General features: G+C 42.6%; 1 pseudogene; it reads left to right on the top strand.

Annotated features, from left to right (window-relative positions):
• The first annotated feature begins 1,974 nt into the window (after positions 1 to 1,974).
• Positions 1,975 to 15,210, top strand: LOC142292400 (small ribosomal subunit protein uS5 pseudogene; annotated as a pseudogene).
• The last annotated feature ends 986 nt before the right edge of the window (positions 15,211 to 16,196 follow it).

Here is a 16,196-nt window from a genome sequence, read left to right as displayed (position 1 = left end):
ATGCCCTTGCGCATTTTGCAATGCTGTGCTGACGTGTATATTCACTACTTGTGCGTTATATCAAAGTTTCTGGAAATTGCACACAAGTGCACCTGTACGCTGCCACCGACAGGCACACACGTGCGGTTTTAAAAACCAAGCACGGACGCAATAAGAACCTAACAGGTTTTTTTGGGGAGCGACAATTACAGACAAGTCAGACACTATCTGGACTGTGTACACCAGCCCCAGATATGATGAAGGCTGGTATACGGTCACCACTAGGAATGGCTATATATACCCTGCCTGCCTGCCTGCCTGTATACTGGTACAATAGTCCTGACAAGGACTCTTCTGGTCACTAGCCTGTATTCAGACCTGGCTATACCCTGCCTGTATATAGCAACAATAGTCCTGAGAAGGACTCTGCTACTGTACTCCGACCTGGCTATACCCTGCCTGCCTGTATACAACTAGAATAGTCCTGAGAAGGACTTTTGGTCACACTGTTTGCAGCCCTGCAACTGAAAAAGCTATAAAGGGCCGCAAAGCTTTCCCTGAATCAGCGACACTCTCCCTGCACTCACTGTCTGGATAGCTGTGAGCAGAGCACAGCGCGCCGGCCGGTATAAAGGCTCGGTCACGCTGTGCAGGCCGGCCAATCACTGCAATTCCACAACTAACAGGGCTGTGGCATTGCAGTGGTCTGCCAGCCAATCCCTGCATGAGGGCTGGCTCTCAAAAGAGCGCCAACATGCAGGGATGAAGACCACGAGTACAGCACGAGTATCGCGAGATTACTCGGTCCCCGCCGAGCAGCCCGAGTACAGCGATACTCGTGCGAGTACCGAGTAGTTACAAGCATGCTCGCTCATCACTAATCGTTAAGTGTTACATTTTTCTGCAGCACCACTGCCGAAGAAATAAAGCATTATATTGTGGCTATACAGTGTGTCCACCCATATCCTGTCCACTGCCATTAACTTGAGAACGACGGCAGCTATAGGCATAGAAGTGGTGTCTAGGTATAGTAAAGTAGCCATGCGCTACACAATGAAACCACCTATAGCGCCACCTGGTGGAAAACAACGGAGTTAGATTTTTTTATCTTGAAAACGGAACGAGATAAAGAAAAAAAGTGGATTAAAAAATTGTAGGGCATCATCAATTCAATACGAATCGACACCTTGCATACAGAAATGCTATGATATGAAACCCATGACCCCCCCCAAAACATTGAATGCTGGTCACGCATATGGCGCTCATTTAACTTTGATGCTCAAAGTGGCCACCGTCAGCTGCAATGCACATCTGGACTCTGGACAGCATACTGCATCTTGCTGCACGTTGTGCAATATGGTAGGTGACACGTTTGCACAAGTATCTGTGATACGTTGTCGTAGGTCCTGCAATGTTGGTGGAGGGGTCGCATACACCTGCTGTTTGATGTGACCTCACAGAAAGAAGTCCAATGGGGTCAGATCAGGTGAGCGTGGAGACCACTCCACGCAGCCACCATACCCAATGACTTGTAGGAAGGTCTCCATGAGGTATCGCTTCACATCCGCAGCCTTGTGAGTTTTACACGTTCTAATCATAGCATTTCTGTATGCAAGGTGTCGATTCGTATTGAATTGATGATGCCCTACAACTTTGTAATTCACTTTTTTCTCTATCTCTTTCTGTTTTTGAGATAAAAATGCTAACTCTGTTGTTTTCCACCAGGTGGTGCTATAGGTAGTTTCATTGCATAGTGCATGGCTACTTTACTATACCTAGACACCACTTCTATACCTATAGCTGCTGCCATTCTCAGGTTAATGGCGGTGGACAGGATATGGGTGGACACACTGTATATTGCATGGATGTATAAACCCTGGCTAATACATGGGGCTCCATATTGCTGACCTCCCCTGGTTAACCCCTTTCCCCACCTCCCGTTATCTTTTGACAGTGTGTGGTGTGGATCTTGAGTCTACAACAACATCCTTTAGTATGCCAGAAGAAGGTCAGGTCTATGGATATCAAAGACATGAGGGGAACTTAAGGAGAAGGCAGAAGCAGTTTATCACCGCTTCTGTCTTCTCTTCTGCTGACTACTTTCCTCTGAGTAAGGCCCGTTTCACACGTCAGTGAAAAACACAGACGTTTTTCACTGGCGTGTAAAACACGCACATGTCCCTGCGTGTGCCGTGAATCTCGGCACACGTGGGTTCTCTAAGTGCAATCCGGGCTCCGTTCTCCGTGGCCCGAGATGGCACTTAGAAATCAACTCACCTGCGCCCGCTCCCGCTGTCCATGGTGCTGAATCCTCCCGCGGTGCAGCATCCGGCCGGCGGTGACCTCCGCAGGAGCTGCTTCCGGGTCTGCTGTGTCGCGCATAATGAATATGCGCGACAGTAATCAGCCGGCTTAGAAGCAGCAGGGAGGACGGGCTGCAGAGGACATCGCTGGACGCCGGGTGAGTTAAAATGTTTATTATTTTAAATGCACGTTTTTTTCTGGCACGTGTTTCACGGACCACACCACTGCGTGGTCCGTGGGACATCAGTGATGCCAGAAAAAAATGGACATGTCTCCGTGCAGCAATCACGCACACGGGTGTACGCCGCACGGAGACACGTGCAGTGACAAATCACTGACGTGTGAGCAGACCCATTCATTATAATGGGTCTGCATATGTCAGTGATTCGGGTACGTTAAAAAAAAAGCACAAACGTCCCAGAATCACTGACGTGTGAAAGTAGCCTTAACCAAACTTTCAACTGGACCTGATAATCTGCTCGACATAATAGAGCTACTAGGCATTAGCAGGTTAAAAACAAAAAAGGAACCGATATAGGATCGCATGGCTAATATAGCAACAACTCATAAAACATTTTAACTAGAGAGAATAGAGTCTTTATATTTGCTAAAGAATCAATAGAATGCCCAAACAAGCAATATTACAATGAGTATAGTTTATTAGAAAAAAGGCTGTAAGGCATAACAAATACATACACGTAGTGTAGTAAAACAACCAGAGGGGGAGCTGTGCTGAAGGGAAAGGAAAACCCCACGTGTCCCAGAGAGAGGAGAGGCCAATTTTCCGACTCCAATTGATCCTAAAGGGGTTATGAATTACCACCTACAGATGATGAGTAGCTGCATCAAAATAAGTATAAGATCACATGTAGTAAACATACCACCATGTGTAGATATAATCATGGCAGGATTACTCACCAACCTGGATCACAAAACCTGGGATATAACACGTGGGGACCAACGTCCCAACACGTGTTTCGCTTGAGATGTCCATCGTCAGCACAGCTCCCCCTCTGGTTGTTTTACTACACTACGTGTATGTATTTATTGTTATGCCTTACAGCCTTTTTGTCTAATAAACTATACTCATTGTAATATTGCTTGTTTGGGCATTCTATTGATTCTTTAGCAAATATAATGACTCTATTCTCTCTAGTTAAAATAGGTATTAGCAGGTGCAGATTAGTTTCTTTCAGTAAGTTATGCCATGGCAGCAAGCTGTTTTACCTATTACTAAAGCTCCTCTGTATACTCCAATGACAAGTAGGAAAAAAAACCTGTAATAAAAAATAAGATAATGTTCTCCAGATATACAGTATTTTATGAACCGTAGAGAGAGCGTATTATGTATAATATAGTATGTGGCTCAGTGGTTAGCACTTTATGGTGACTCAGTGGTTAGCACTGTATAGTGGCTCAGTGGTTAGCACTGTATGGTAGCTCAGTGGTTAGCACTATATGGTAGCTCAGTGGTTAGCACTTTATGGTGGCTCAGTGGTTAGCACTGTATAGTGATCAGTGGTTAGCACTGTATGGTAGCTCAGTGGTTAGCACTATATAGTAGCTCAGTGGTTAGCACTTTATGGTGGCTCAGTGGTTAGCACTGTTGCTTTTCATCAATGGGTTCAAATCCCACCAAGGACAACATCTGCAAGGAATTTGTATGTTCTCCGTGTTTGCGTGGGTTTCTTCTGGGTTCACAACAGGTTTCCCGTCACAACCTAAAGACAAACTGGTAGATTTTGAATCCCAATGTGGACAGTGATGATAATGTCTGTAAGGTGCAGTGGCATATGATGGTTCTATATAAGCAAAGCAAAATGAATCAATAAATAAATAAAAATAAATCCGTTCCCCGTACAATAAAAATATAATCTATTGTATGATTAAAAAAAAAATGCATTTTATTTCTTAAACATTATATCAAATAAAACAAAACACGTTAGGCATACACAAGAATCTTAAGAATTAGATCAATAAGATATTAAAGGTAAAACCTGAGCAGAATTAAAAAAAAAAAAAAGCAACTAATTTATGGAAAAATCACATTTTTTTTTTCTTAATTTGCTTTGAAAATATTTAAAGAAATTAATCAATAATGTATAAACAGCACCAAAATATAATACAAATTCTACCACCTAAAACAATGTCTCATACAGCAAGGGTAGCGGGAAAAAAATAACTCATGGCTACTAAAATGTGCGGAAATTAATAAAAAAAAAAAAAAAATGTGGTCATTTAGCGCTTTTCGAGCCCAGTCATTAAGAGGTTAACTACACAAGCTGTTAAAGGGTGTCCTAAAAAATATCTTCAACCCCTATAAATGCGCGTGGGTCAAGTCATAAACAACTCGGCTTTAAAAATACATAAAGCCATTGGTGAAATAATAATTATTGGCGTAAGATCGTTGCCTCAGATGCCCTCTCCGCTAATTGCCAAGAAGACAAACTTCGCAACGAGCTGTTTAATACAAGAATGCCGGAGCGCTGCCGAGCCCCGGCACAAAGTAACTGGGGTTTATAGCATCCTGAGCCGCAGAGAGGCTTTTTCCAGACTGGAATAAATCTGCCATGCTCACAAAGAAGATTTGCTTTTATTGTCCTATAAAAGTTGTCCATAGACCGGTCGCCTTTGATTTTCATGTTTGGAAGGAACATGCGGAATGTTATTTCTAATGATGGTTTGCAGCACAGAACTCTTTAAGTAAACACTGGCAGAGTCATGTGTGAATGACATATCTGCTCTTACAGTGTATGCGCGGGTCTGTATAGTGCTTTATTCCATCCCAAGAGCAGACGACACCCAGGAGACTTCCTAATTGCTTTCCTAGAAGGGAATGGAAGAGCTTATTTAATGGCTCCATAAGAGTTTCTACTACCGGACTCTCTTCTTTCACTGCCTCCAATATCTACATATTCTACATATATTAAATTATAATAATAATAATAATTAAATTATAATAATATTTATTCATTTATATAGCGCTGTTAATTCCACAGCGCTCTACATACAATGGCATCACTGTCCCCATAGGGGCTCACATTCTAAGTTCCCTATCTATATGTTTTTGGAGTGTCAGAGGAAGCCGGGGGAAACCCACACAAACACGGGGAGAACATACAAACTCCTTGTAGATGGTGTCCTTGGTGGGATTTGAACCCAGGACCCCAGCGCTACAAAACTGCAGTGCTAACCACTGAGCCACCGTGCCGCCTTAATTATCTATCTATCTATCTATCTATCTATCTATCTATCTATCTATGCATCTATCTATCTATCTATCCCTCTATCTATCTATCTATCTATCTATCTATCTATCTATCTATCTATCCCTCTATCTATCTATCTATCTATCTATCCCTCTATCTATCTATCTATCTATCTATCTATCCCTCTATCTATCTATCTATCTATCTATCTATCCCTCTATCTATCTATCTATCCCTCTATCTATCTATCTATCTATCTATCTATCTATCCCTCTATCCATCCATCTATCCCTCTATCTATCTATCCCTCTATCTATCTATCCCTCTATCTATCTATGCATCTATCTATCTATCTATCTATCTATCTATCTATCTATCTATCTATCTATCTATCTATCTATCTATCTATCCCTCTATCTATCTATCTATCTATCTATCCCTCTATCTATCTATCTATCTATCTATCTATCTATCTATCCCTCTATCTATCTATGCATCTATCTATCTATCTATCTATCCCTCTATCTATCTATCTATCTATCCCTCTATCTATCTATCTATCTATCTATCTATCTATCTATCTATCCCTCTATCTATCTATCTATCCCTCTATCTATCTATCTATCTATCCCTCTATCTATCCATCCATCTATCTCTCTATCTATCTATCTATATATCTATCCCTCTATCTATCTACTATCTATCCATCTATCTATCTATCTATCTATCTATCTATCTATCTATCTATCTATCTATCTATCCCTCTATCTATCTATCTATCTATCTATCTATCTATCTATCCCTCTATCTATCTATCCCTCTATCTATCTATCCCTCTATCTATCTATGCATCTATCTATCTATCCCTCTATCTATCCATCCATCTATCCCTCTATCTATCTATCCCTCTATCTATCTATCTATCTATCTATCTATCTATCTATCCCTCTATCTATCCATCCATCTATCCCTCTATCTATCTATCTATCTATCATCTATCTATCTATCTATCTATCTATCCCTCTATCTATCTATCCATCTATCTATCTATCTATCTATCTATCTATCCCTCTATCTATCCATCCATCTATCCCTCTATCTATCTATCTATCATCTATCTATCATCTATCTATCTATCTATCCCTCTATCTATCTATCTATCCATCTATCTATCTATCTATCCATTCTATCTATTATCTAGCTATCTATTGATCCATTCTATCTATCTATATAAAAAGAAAAAAGTCACACACTATAATGGCAAAAAATACTAATAGCAATGTAGCAAAAGTTTTTTGAGCTGTTTGGCATATTAGAATGGCCATTGTAATACCTGACCAGGAGCCACATCACGGCAACCTCATTATGCTGGGTTATATTGTCACTGACTGTCCTCCTAAAAACCTACATGTAAGGGCAACACAAAAACTTAAACACACCTGGGGCTAATGGGCAAGGTGGGGGCTGGAGTGCACAGTCATTCATCTATCTATCTATCTATCTATCTATCCCTCTATCTATCTATCTATCACTGATACATTCTATCTATCTTTCTATATATGACTTTTCTGGGCTTCAGTGAAATTTCTGCAGTCTTTTATTGTGAATGCTGATGGCTGAATCCTGATAGTGTGTATTGTGCATACAGTAAAGATTCCTCTCTATTTCCAGCAATTTGCATACTTGGGCTCACACTCCAACTACCAGATTTTCTTGCTTCTATCAGTTTTCTGTTGGGAGAAGCAATTCAGCATGTGTTTACAACTATGTAAATTACATACTTATGGTGATGTGACTGCCCACTTTAGCTAGAAATAGAGGGGAATCCTGGCACACTGTCAGGATTCAGCAATTTAGAGTCACAAAAATTGATTGCAGAAGTGTGACTAAGGAGTACTTTACACGTTGCGACATCGCTACCGATATATCAGTGATGAACATTATGTCCCGAAAACGCGAAATACCGCAGGGAATAACGCAGGAAAACGCAATGAACTGCACAGAATTTGCTGCCTGCGTTATTCCCTGCGGGATTTCACGATTACATTGCAGTCAATGGAGTGAAATCCCGCAGCGACGTGCGGAAAAGAAGTGACATGCAATTGTTTTTGCTGCGGGAATCCCGCAGCAAAACATGCAATTGTCAAAATCCGCATAGTGCGCACAGCATTTTTTTTCCCATAGGATTTGCTGTTGAGTCACTGCAGAGATGTTATGAACATTTCATGTAGCGAAACATGTAGCAAAACCGCAGGAAATCCGCGGCAAAAACCGGCAAGTGCGCACAGGGCCTAAAGCTGGAAAAGTTCTTTAATCATCTTCTGCTATTTTATATATATATACAGTACAAACTAAAAGTTTGGACACACCTTCTCATCTCTAGAATAACTGTTAGGCTGGACTCACACGAGCGTATGGCATCCGATGCGAGAGCATCGGATGCGATATGCTAATGTCCCCCGGCTCAGGTTCTGCTGCGAGCGTGAGCCGGGTGTCATGCGACTGTAACCCGATCTTGCGATCGGGTCACAGCTGTGAAGCTGAGTGCAGGCGCTGCGGAGGAGAGGGAGGGGTTAATCCTCCCATCTCCTCCACTGTCAGCCTGTGCGTAGATCGCACTGCACTGGGATAACATCCGAGTGCAGTCCGATGTATCTCTCGCATCCATTCACTTGAATGGGTGCGAGAGATACGGCGGTAGCAGCAAAACGCAGCATGCTGCCGCTTTTCTCGCATCCAGAATCTGGATGCGAGAAAAGCTGACCAACAGCTGAACCTCATTGCCTAACATTGGTCTGAGTGCAATGCGAGAATTTCTCGCATTGCACTCGTCCGATTTTCACGCTCGTGTGAGCGTACCCTTAAGAGGAGACTTTGTGCAGCAGGCCTTCATGGTAAAATAGCTGCTAGGAAACCACTGCTAAGCACAGGCAACAAGCAGAAGAGACTTGTTTGGGCTAAAGAACACAAGGAATGGACATTAGACCAGTGGAAATCTGTGCTTTGGTCTGATGAGTCCAAATTTGAGATCTTTGGATCCAACCATCGTGTCTTTGTGCGATGTAGAAAAGGTGAACGGATGGACTCTACATGGCTGGTTCCCACTGTGAAGCATGGAGAAGGAGGTGTGATGGTGTGGGGGGGCTTTGCTGGTGACACTGTTGGGGATTTATTCAAAATTGAAGGCATACTGAACCAGCATGGCTACCACAGCATCTTGCAGCAGCATGCTATTTCATCCGGTTTGCATTTAGTTGGACCATCATTTATTTTTCAACAGGACAATGATGCCAAACACACCTCCAGGCTGTGGAAGGGCTATTTGACCAAAAAGGAGATTGATGGGGTGCTACGCCAGATGACCTGGCCTCCATAGTCACCAGACCTGAACCCAATCGAGATGGTTTGGGGTGAGCTGGACCGCAGAGTGAAGGCAAAAGGGCCAACAAGTGCTAAGCATCTCTGGGAACTCCTTCAGGACTCTTGGAAGACCATTTCCGGTGACTACCTCTTGCAGCTGATCAAGAGAATGCCAAGAGTGTGCAGAGCAGTAATCAAACCAAAAGGTGGCTACTTGGAAGAACCTAGAATATAAGACATATTTTCAGTTGTTTCACAATTTTTTGTTAAGTATTTAATTCCACATGTGTTAATTCATAGTTTTGATGCCTTCAATGTGAATCTACAATTTTCAGAGTCATGAAAATAAAGAAAACTCTTTGAATGAGAAGGTGTGTCCAAATTTTTGGTCTGTACTGTGTATATATATATAAGGTATGATATATTTGCATGGAGATAGTAGAGATAAATAGATAGATATGGAGCTATAGATAGATAGATGAAGTATAGATAGATAGATATGGGTAGAGATAAATCATTCCAAAAAGTGGGCAGCACTTAACATCATATTGCACACAACAAGTAGATGTTTTATTGCCTCATGTGAATTGGTGGCAGCGTTTCAGCTCAAAGAAATTCAGTCTTTTTGCGCTGTTCACATGGGGCAATGAAATATCAGATTTTTTTCACAGTTTCAGAGGAACAAGAAAAATAAAAAAAACACAATCAGTGGTGTTAGCAGTACACCCACCGAGTACTGGACCTCTCCTGTTAACAACACAGGGAGTCCCGAGGGAGACTGTCCGTGCATGTAGGGGGCACACCGGGACAGTAGCCGCAGCCCAGTTAGCTCCACGGAGCTGCGTCAGTAAGACTGGAACAGAGGAGGGAAAGTGGGATGATTAGCCCTACCATGCCTCACCACATTATCTTGGCATGACGGGCACCGGATGCCTAACTCTGCCTACTGCTTCCAGTATAACATGCAACCCTGTCACAGACACTACAGGGCTGTATTGGGGCTATGGCCACTATATGGCTGCACTGCTCTGCTAGTGCCACAGAGCAAGAAAAACTAAGCCCTGCTCCAAGCCAATCACCAGATGGCAATGGCGCCCGCAGTGGCCACTCAGCGACCACCACATCATGACCACAGTAGCTGCCATGTCATCGGTGATGTCAGCGATGGCCAATCAGGAGCTGCCGCGTCACTGGTGACGTCACTTACATGCGCGGTAGTACGAATCCCGCACTTAGAGCCAGAAAAGGCAGCGGGAACCTGAGCATGCGCAATAGGACAAAACAGGATCTTAACCTCAGAATGAACAAAGACCCTGGACACCTGTCACCTAGCAGCCAAGCACCTGCAGCAGACAGGTGGCGCCGGACATTCTGCCGACACCACAGCTGGGATGAGGCCGGTGCAGGAGCAGTTCGAAGCTCTGTAGAACCCCGAACAGTAACAACTCCATTCTTCCTGATGTGATTTTGAAGCCAATTTTAAAGCTTAATTTTCACATTTTGTTGTACAGCCTTTGAGTAATAAGTTTGGAGCAGATTCTAAGAGGAATCCACTTCTTTGTTTTATCTCAAAACTTAAAAAAACCTCTGAGGACCCTCAGTTCTTTTAAACGTTCTTTTTTCTAAAAAAAAAAACCCTCTTGAATGAACAGTAAATTTCCATTGAGTTGAATAGGAAAAGTATTCAAAGAGCCTTTGAAACAGTGTTTAAGGAGAATTTTGGAGTGGATCTGCTTCAAAATCTTATTTGAAACACTCTGTGTGAACCTTGCCTAATTTGTTAAGAAATCAGCAACAGAAAATCCACTGCCTACCGGGCCCACGTGGACATATTAAATTGCTAAAATTTATAGCTGACCTTTCATTTGTAGATGTCTTGGACCTGCTTGTCCTTACTTTAAGGTCACTTTTGGTCTCGGCATGCGGCTGATTCATGTTCCTAATTCCTTCCTGCAGATGTGCTGATGGCAGAGTGACAACTTTTACCTGCTCTTTGTTTCACATGAGGATCAAGGTGTGCACGAATATTTGAATTCCCTCCAAATCCACTTATATTCATTGGATAAAATCAGCCATCCTGAATCTGATATTTTAATACTTGCTGTGCAAACAACAGAAAACTCATTGTTCGTTTGACTACCAACAAAAGTACTTTGCAAATGAGAATTTAATTAAAGGAGATTTACCCAGACATCAAAGGAAGCTGTAAATTAGATGCTTTTGATTTAGATTCCAATATCAAATTTTTGAGCGCTGAGTATTGGTAACATTCTCAGTATACAGTGAATAAATGTATATTAAACATTTATAAATAACTGCTCACTTTAGGCTTCAGTGCCCTGATTTATTGGGTCATTATCTGCAAAGAATAACTGCAGAATAATGTATAATAGGAAGCCACAAGGGGCTCCAAAGAGCACTTGGTCTGAATAACAAAAAGTAAAAAAATAACAAAAAACTCTATCTAAAGGGTGCTTTACACGCTGCGACATCGCTAACGATATATCGACGGGGTCACGGTGTGTGTGACGCACATCCGGCATCGTAAGCGACATCGCAGCATGTGACAGCTAGGAGCGACGATCAACGATCGCAAAAACGGCAAAAAGAGTTGATCGTTGACACGTCGCTCCAAATCATAATGTCGTTAGTGTTTCAGTCCGCAGGTTGCTCGTCGTTCCTGCGGCACCACACATCGCTGTGTGTGACACCATAGGAACGACAAACATCATCCTGCCTGCGACCATCAGAAAGGAGGAAGGAAGGAGGTGGGCGGCATGTTCCGGCCGCTCATATCCTCCTGTCCTCTTCTATTGGGCGGCCGTTTTGTGACGCCACTGTGACGTCGCTGTGACACTGAACGCACCTCCCCCTTGAAGGAGGGATTGTTCGGCAGCAACAGCGACATCGCTGTACAGGTATGTGCGTGTGACGCTGCCGTAGCGATATTGTTTGCTACGGCAGCGATCACCACATGCCGCACGAACGACGGGGGCGGGTGCTATCGCTCGCGACATTGCTAGCAATCGCTAGCGATGTTGCAGCGTGTAAAGCACCCTCAACTCTTGATCTCTCAGCTTTATTTTACAGCAAGGATGGCACATGAGCGCTGCAGTCAATCAGTGAGTGATCCAGTGTTTAATGCGGCCACTGATTCTTAGAAACTTCTTTAATTTAGCTACTTTTTACTACTAATCACTAATCTGTCAACAGTAATGATGAGCAAGCATTCTCGGCACTGCTCATTACTCGGTCAAGAATCAGGGTGCTCAGGTACTCACTGAGCTCCGTGGAATATCGTGGTTGCTTTGATGTTACGTCTGCGAAACAACAATCACAGTCACAGTCTCTAAATGGCTCTCACTGGGGTAAAATGTAACATTTTCACATGTAGTGAGACAAAATTAAAAAAAACCTTGGTCTCTCTTCCCACAGAAATGATTTCTTTATGGCTGTATGTGGACAGAGAGCTGGACTGCTAAATAATTGACTTCCATTATACTCGTTACTTGAGCTGAGCACTTTCAGAGTGCCTAACCTACTCAACTTGAGGACCAAACACCCAAGCGTTTTAGTGCTCACAACTGATGGGTGGACTCACAGATATCGATAATGAGCAGGCTCGGAAGTAGAATAAGCGCTCCTAGAAACAGTTATAGTCACATGGAAGACTTGGTAAGTATTGCGCACCTGCTTTATTCTAGTTTTCTTTATTTTTCCTTTTTTATTTCCTGAAAACTTCAGGCCCGGGTTCGGCATTTGGATACTTTTGAAACCGCAAGGTTTTACAATCCAGATCCACTCATCACTAGTGCTCACCCATCTCTAGTCAGCAGGATTTAGCTATATTATTAAGATTGAGCACTAAAATGCTCAAGTGCTCTTTCTTCGAGTTGAGCAGACTGGATGCTCTGACGAGCTTGACTTAAGTAACAAGTATTATGGATGTCAATTATTCAGCAGTCCGGCTCTCCACCCACATACAGCCAGCCATAAACAGAGAATTTTCAAGGGAGGGACGGCTGTGTTTTTCTTTTTATTAAACACGGAATCTGAACAAGACATTTTTACCCCCAATGAGAGTCATTCAGAGACTACAAGTGATTCTCACTGAGGGCTCAGCTCTCGTCATTCACTGAAGGGAGCCGGCTCTTTGTGTCAGATCGTTCATGAATGACACATCCAAGCACCCACGATATTTGGCCTAGCACCGACCTTACCTGAGCACCCTCAAGATCGATCAATTATCAAGCAGTGGTGAGCATGCTCACTTGTCATTACTGCTATGTAACCTAAAGATAGCATTATGTAATAGGTAATACTAGTGATGAGCGAGCACTTTCATGCTCAATATTCATAACGAGCAGTTCAATGCTTGGATGGGCTCGACTCGTGTACCGAATATAATGCAACAGTTCCGGAACAATGCTCAAGTTCCCCATTAACTTACATTATTCTCAGTAAATGAGTCTTGCCTCTCCAAAAACCCAATTGCTTTTACGAGTGCCGAGCATCCGAGCATGGTAGTGCTTGTTCATCACTAGGTAAAACATGGAGGTCAGCGATGACTGTCTTGTCAAGTTCCCAGCTATTGTTTACTTTGTATGTTTCTTTAATCACCAGTAGCTTATCATTGCTGAGACACAGCAGCGCCGTGAGCCCAAGTCCAAGCAGATTCTCACAGTCTATAGACAGAGCCTGGTGGGGGCGAGGACAGCATTTTCAGCTCTGCTGCATTTCTAAATCTTAAAGCTCTGATTATGTCAGAACTTATGCACTCAGTAAACTAAGTGATACATCATTACATTCAGGGTCTCGTTACCTACATCATGCTGCTCTCAGATGACGTAGCAAAAGCATGCTGACAGATTCCCTTTAAGAGACCCCACCGATCAGACATTATGGTCTACCAGAAATCGCCTTTATGCCTTAATTAAAATACCAAACATAAAATTTGGATCTCACATTTAAGCTTATGTTTTACTTAAAAAGTTTTAAATTTGGTCATGAGAAAAGTGAGAATATAGCTCTCTGGCAGGCAATAGGTCAGTTCCATCTAACACATCATCTGTAATATATCAAATGTTGGAAGAAACGGTGAAACTCTAGACTTAAAAACTACAAACACAAGTATAAGTTCTCCACCCTATGGAATGGGGTGAAATTGGAGGGAATATCAATTTTTATTGCCAAATTTAGTTTGCAAAAGAAATTCTTTTTGTGGTAATTATGAAGGATTAAAGTAGACCACCAGTAAGATGAATATTTTAAAATAATTTATGATTGGCTTCATCACATTCTGTAAAGCTCTATACAGTACCTATAGGCCAAAATCTGGTTTGTCTAACCAATATTTTTTTTCCCAATTTACCAGTTTTTCAGCTAACCTTGTTCGTCAAAGTGCGAAGGGAATAAGCCACTATCAAAAACCTCTGGTGGCAACTTATCTCCTCTAAAATCAAAGCATCTTGCTTGTTGAAATCCAAAGGCCTGATTTTTTTATTCCCACCGTTGTGGAAAAGTCGGAATACCCTCATACATATCAGATGGTTGGCTTATTAGTTCTGCTGGAATTGATAGGTTTGGCAGGCTAAAATCTAAACAAAGAACTAAAGTTATAGTATTTTACTAAAAAAAATGTTTAAAAGAACTGAGAGTCCTCACCAAACTTGGCCGTCTGGTCAAAGACATGAAGATCAAGTCCTTGGAGGAGATTTACTTGTTCTCTCTGCCCATCAAGGAGTCCGAGATCATCGACTTTTTCCTGGGCACCTCTCTGAAGGACGAGGTCCTGAAGATCATGCCTGTGCAGAAGCAGACCCGTGCCGGACAGCGCACAAGGTTCAAGGCTTTCGTGGCTATTGGAGACTTCAACGGCCATGTTGGTCTCGGTGTGAAATGCTCCAAGGAAGTCGCCACCGCCATCCGAGGCGCCATAATCTTGGCTAAGCTGTCAGTCGTACCCGTGCGCAGAGGCTACTGGGGTAACAAGATCGGCAAACCGCACACCGTGCCCTGCAAGGTGACCGGACGTTGCGGCTCTGTCCTGGTGCGTCCTATCCCCGCACCTAGGGGTACCGGCATCGTCTCTGCTCCCGTCCCCAAGAAGCTGCTGATGATGGCCGGTATTGACGACTGTTACACCTCGGCCAGGGGCTGCACTGCCACCCTGGGCAACTTTGCTAAGGCCACCTTTGACGCCATCTCCAGGACCTACAGCTACCTGACTCCAGACCTCTGGAAGGAAACAGTCTTCACCAAGTCTCCATACCAGGAGTACACGGACCATCTGGCAAAGACCCACACCAGGGTTTCTGTGCAGAGGACCCAGGCCGCCGCCGTCCCTGCCACCTCCTAATAGTAGTAGTATTTTACTGGCAGTCAAGTTGATGAAAGACAGTTCTTCGTAGCCATGAAGTTTTCAGTGACCTATGCGGTGATCATCCAGAACTTGACTTTCATTTTGCCAAAACCAAGGCATATGTACCATTGTACCATGATTAGATTTACCTAATTTATTTTACGAGGTGTCAAGTTTCCAAAAAATCCCAAAATTGACAAGTTCTACAATCTTATAACCTATATAACCTAGGATGAAATTAATTGAGCAAATTCTCAACAGTAAGTAAATAAGTTAATAGTATTAGTACATGTAAATCGCAAAGGATACTTAGTTGACACTATTTTGATCAAAAAAGCGTAAATGCCATCCCACCGTGACAAGGTGAACCCAATTAAGATGATTCCTAACTCTTGCAGTTCACCTCTGTATGTGCCAACAGACCTCAAAATAGATGAGTTAGAGCAGCCCCGAGGCCTGATTGTTTAAACACTCATCAAAAGCTAAATAGACTAAATATTCAGAAAGTACAAAAAAATAAAGCAAAACCAAAGAAAGGAGCTAGAACGCATGTTGGTATATGTGACATCTGTACATGCACATTCATACTGTGGCCATTAGCAAACATAACCTAGGAAAAAAGCAAATTAAACAAACACCCTATAGTAAGATTTGTAAATAACATAAGGAACTTAGTTGACGCTATTTTAATCAACAATTTTGAAAACCATCCCACCGCAACAAAGTGTACCCAATCAAGATCGTCCCATTTATTGTAGTTCACCTTTCTATGTGCCAGTAGACCCCACAATAGACTGGGGCAGAACAGAACCCAGGTCTGAGTGTTTAAACACCTGCCCATGGAAAGCTATATAGACTAAATGCACAACCCAAAAATGGGGAGGTATGCTGTTATATGTAGAAGGTGCAAAAATCTAAAGCAATAGCAAAGAAATAAGCTGGATCCCATGTTGGTATAAGACAATGTATAGGGGCACATTCAA

Source organism: Anomaloglossus baeobatrachus, chromosome 2 (genome assembly GCF_048569485.1).
Source record: "Anomaloglossus baeobatrachus isolate aAnoBae1 chromosome 2, aAnoBae1.hap1, whole genome shotgun sequence".
NCBI classification, from domain to species: domain Eukaryota; kingdom Metazoa; phylum Chordata; class Amphibia; order Anura; family Aromobatidae; genus Anomaloglossus; species Anomaloglossus baeobatrachus.
This window is presented reverse-complemented; position numbering and strand designations above follow the sequence as displayed.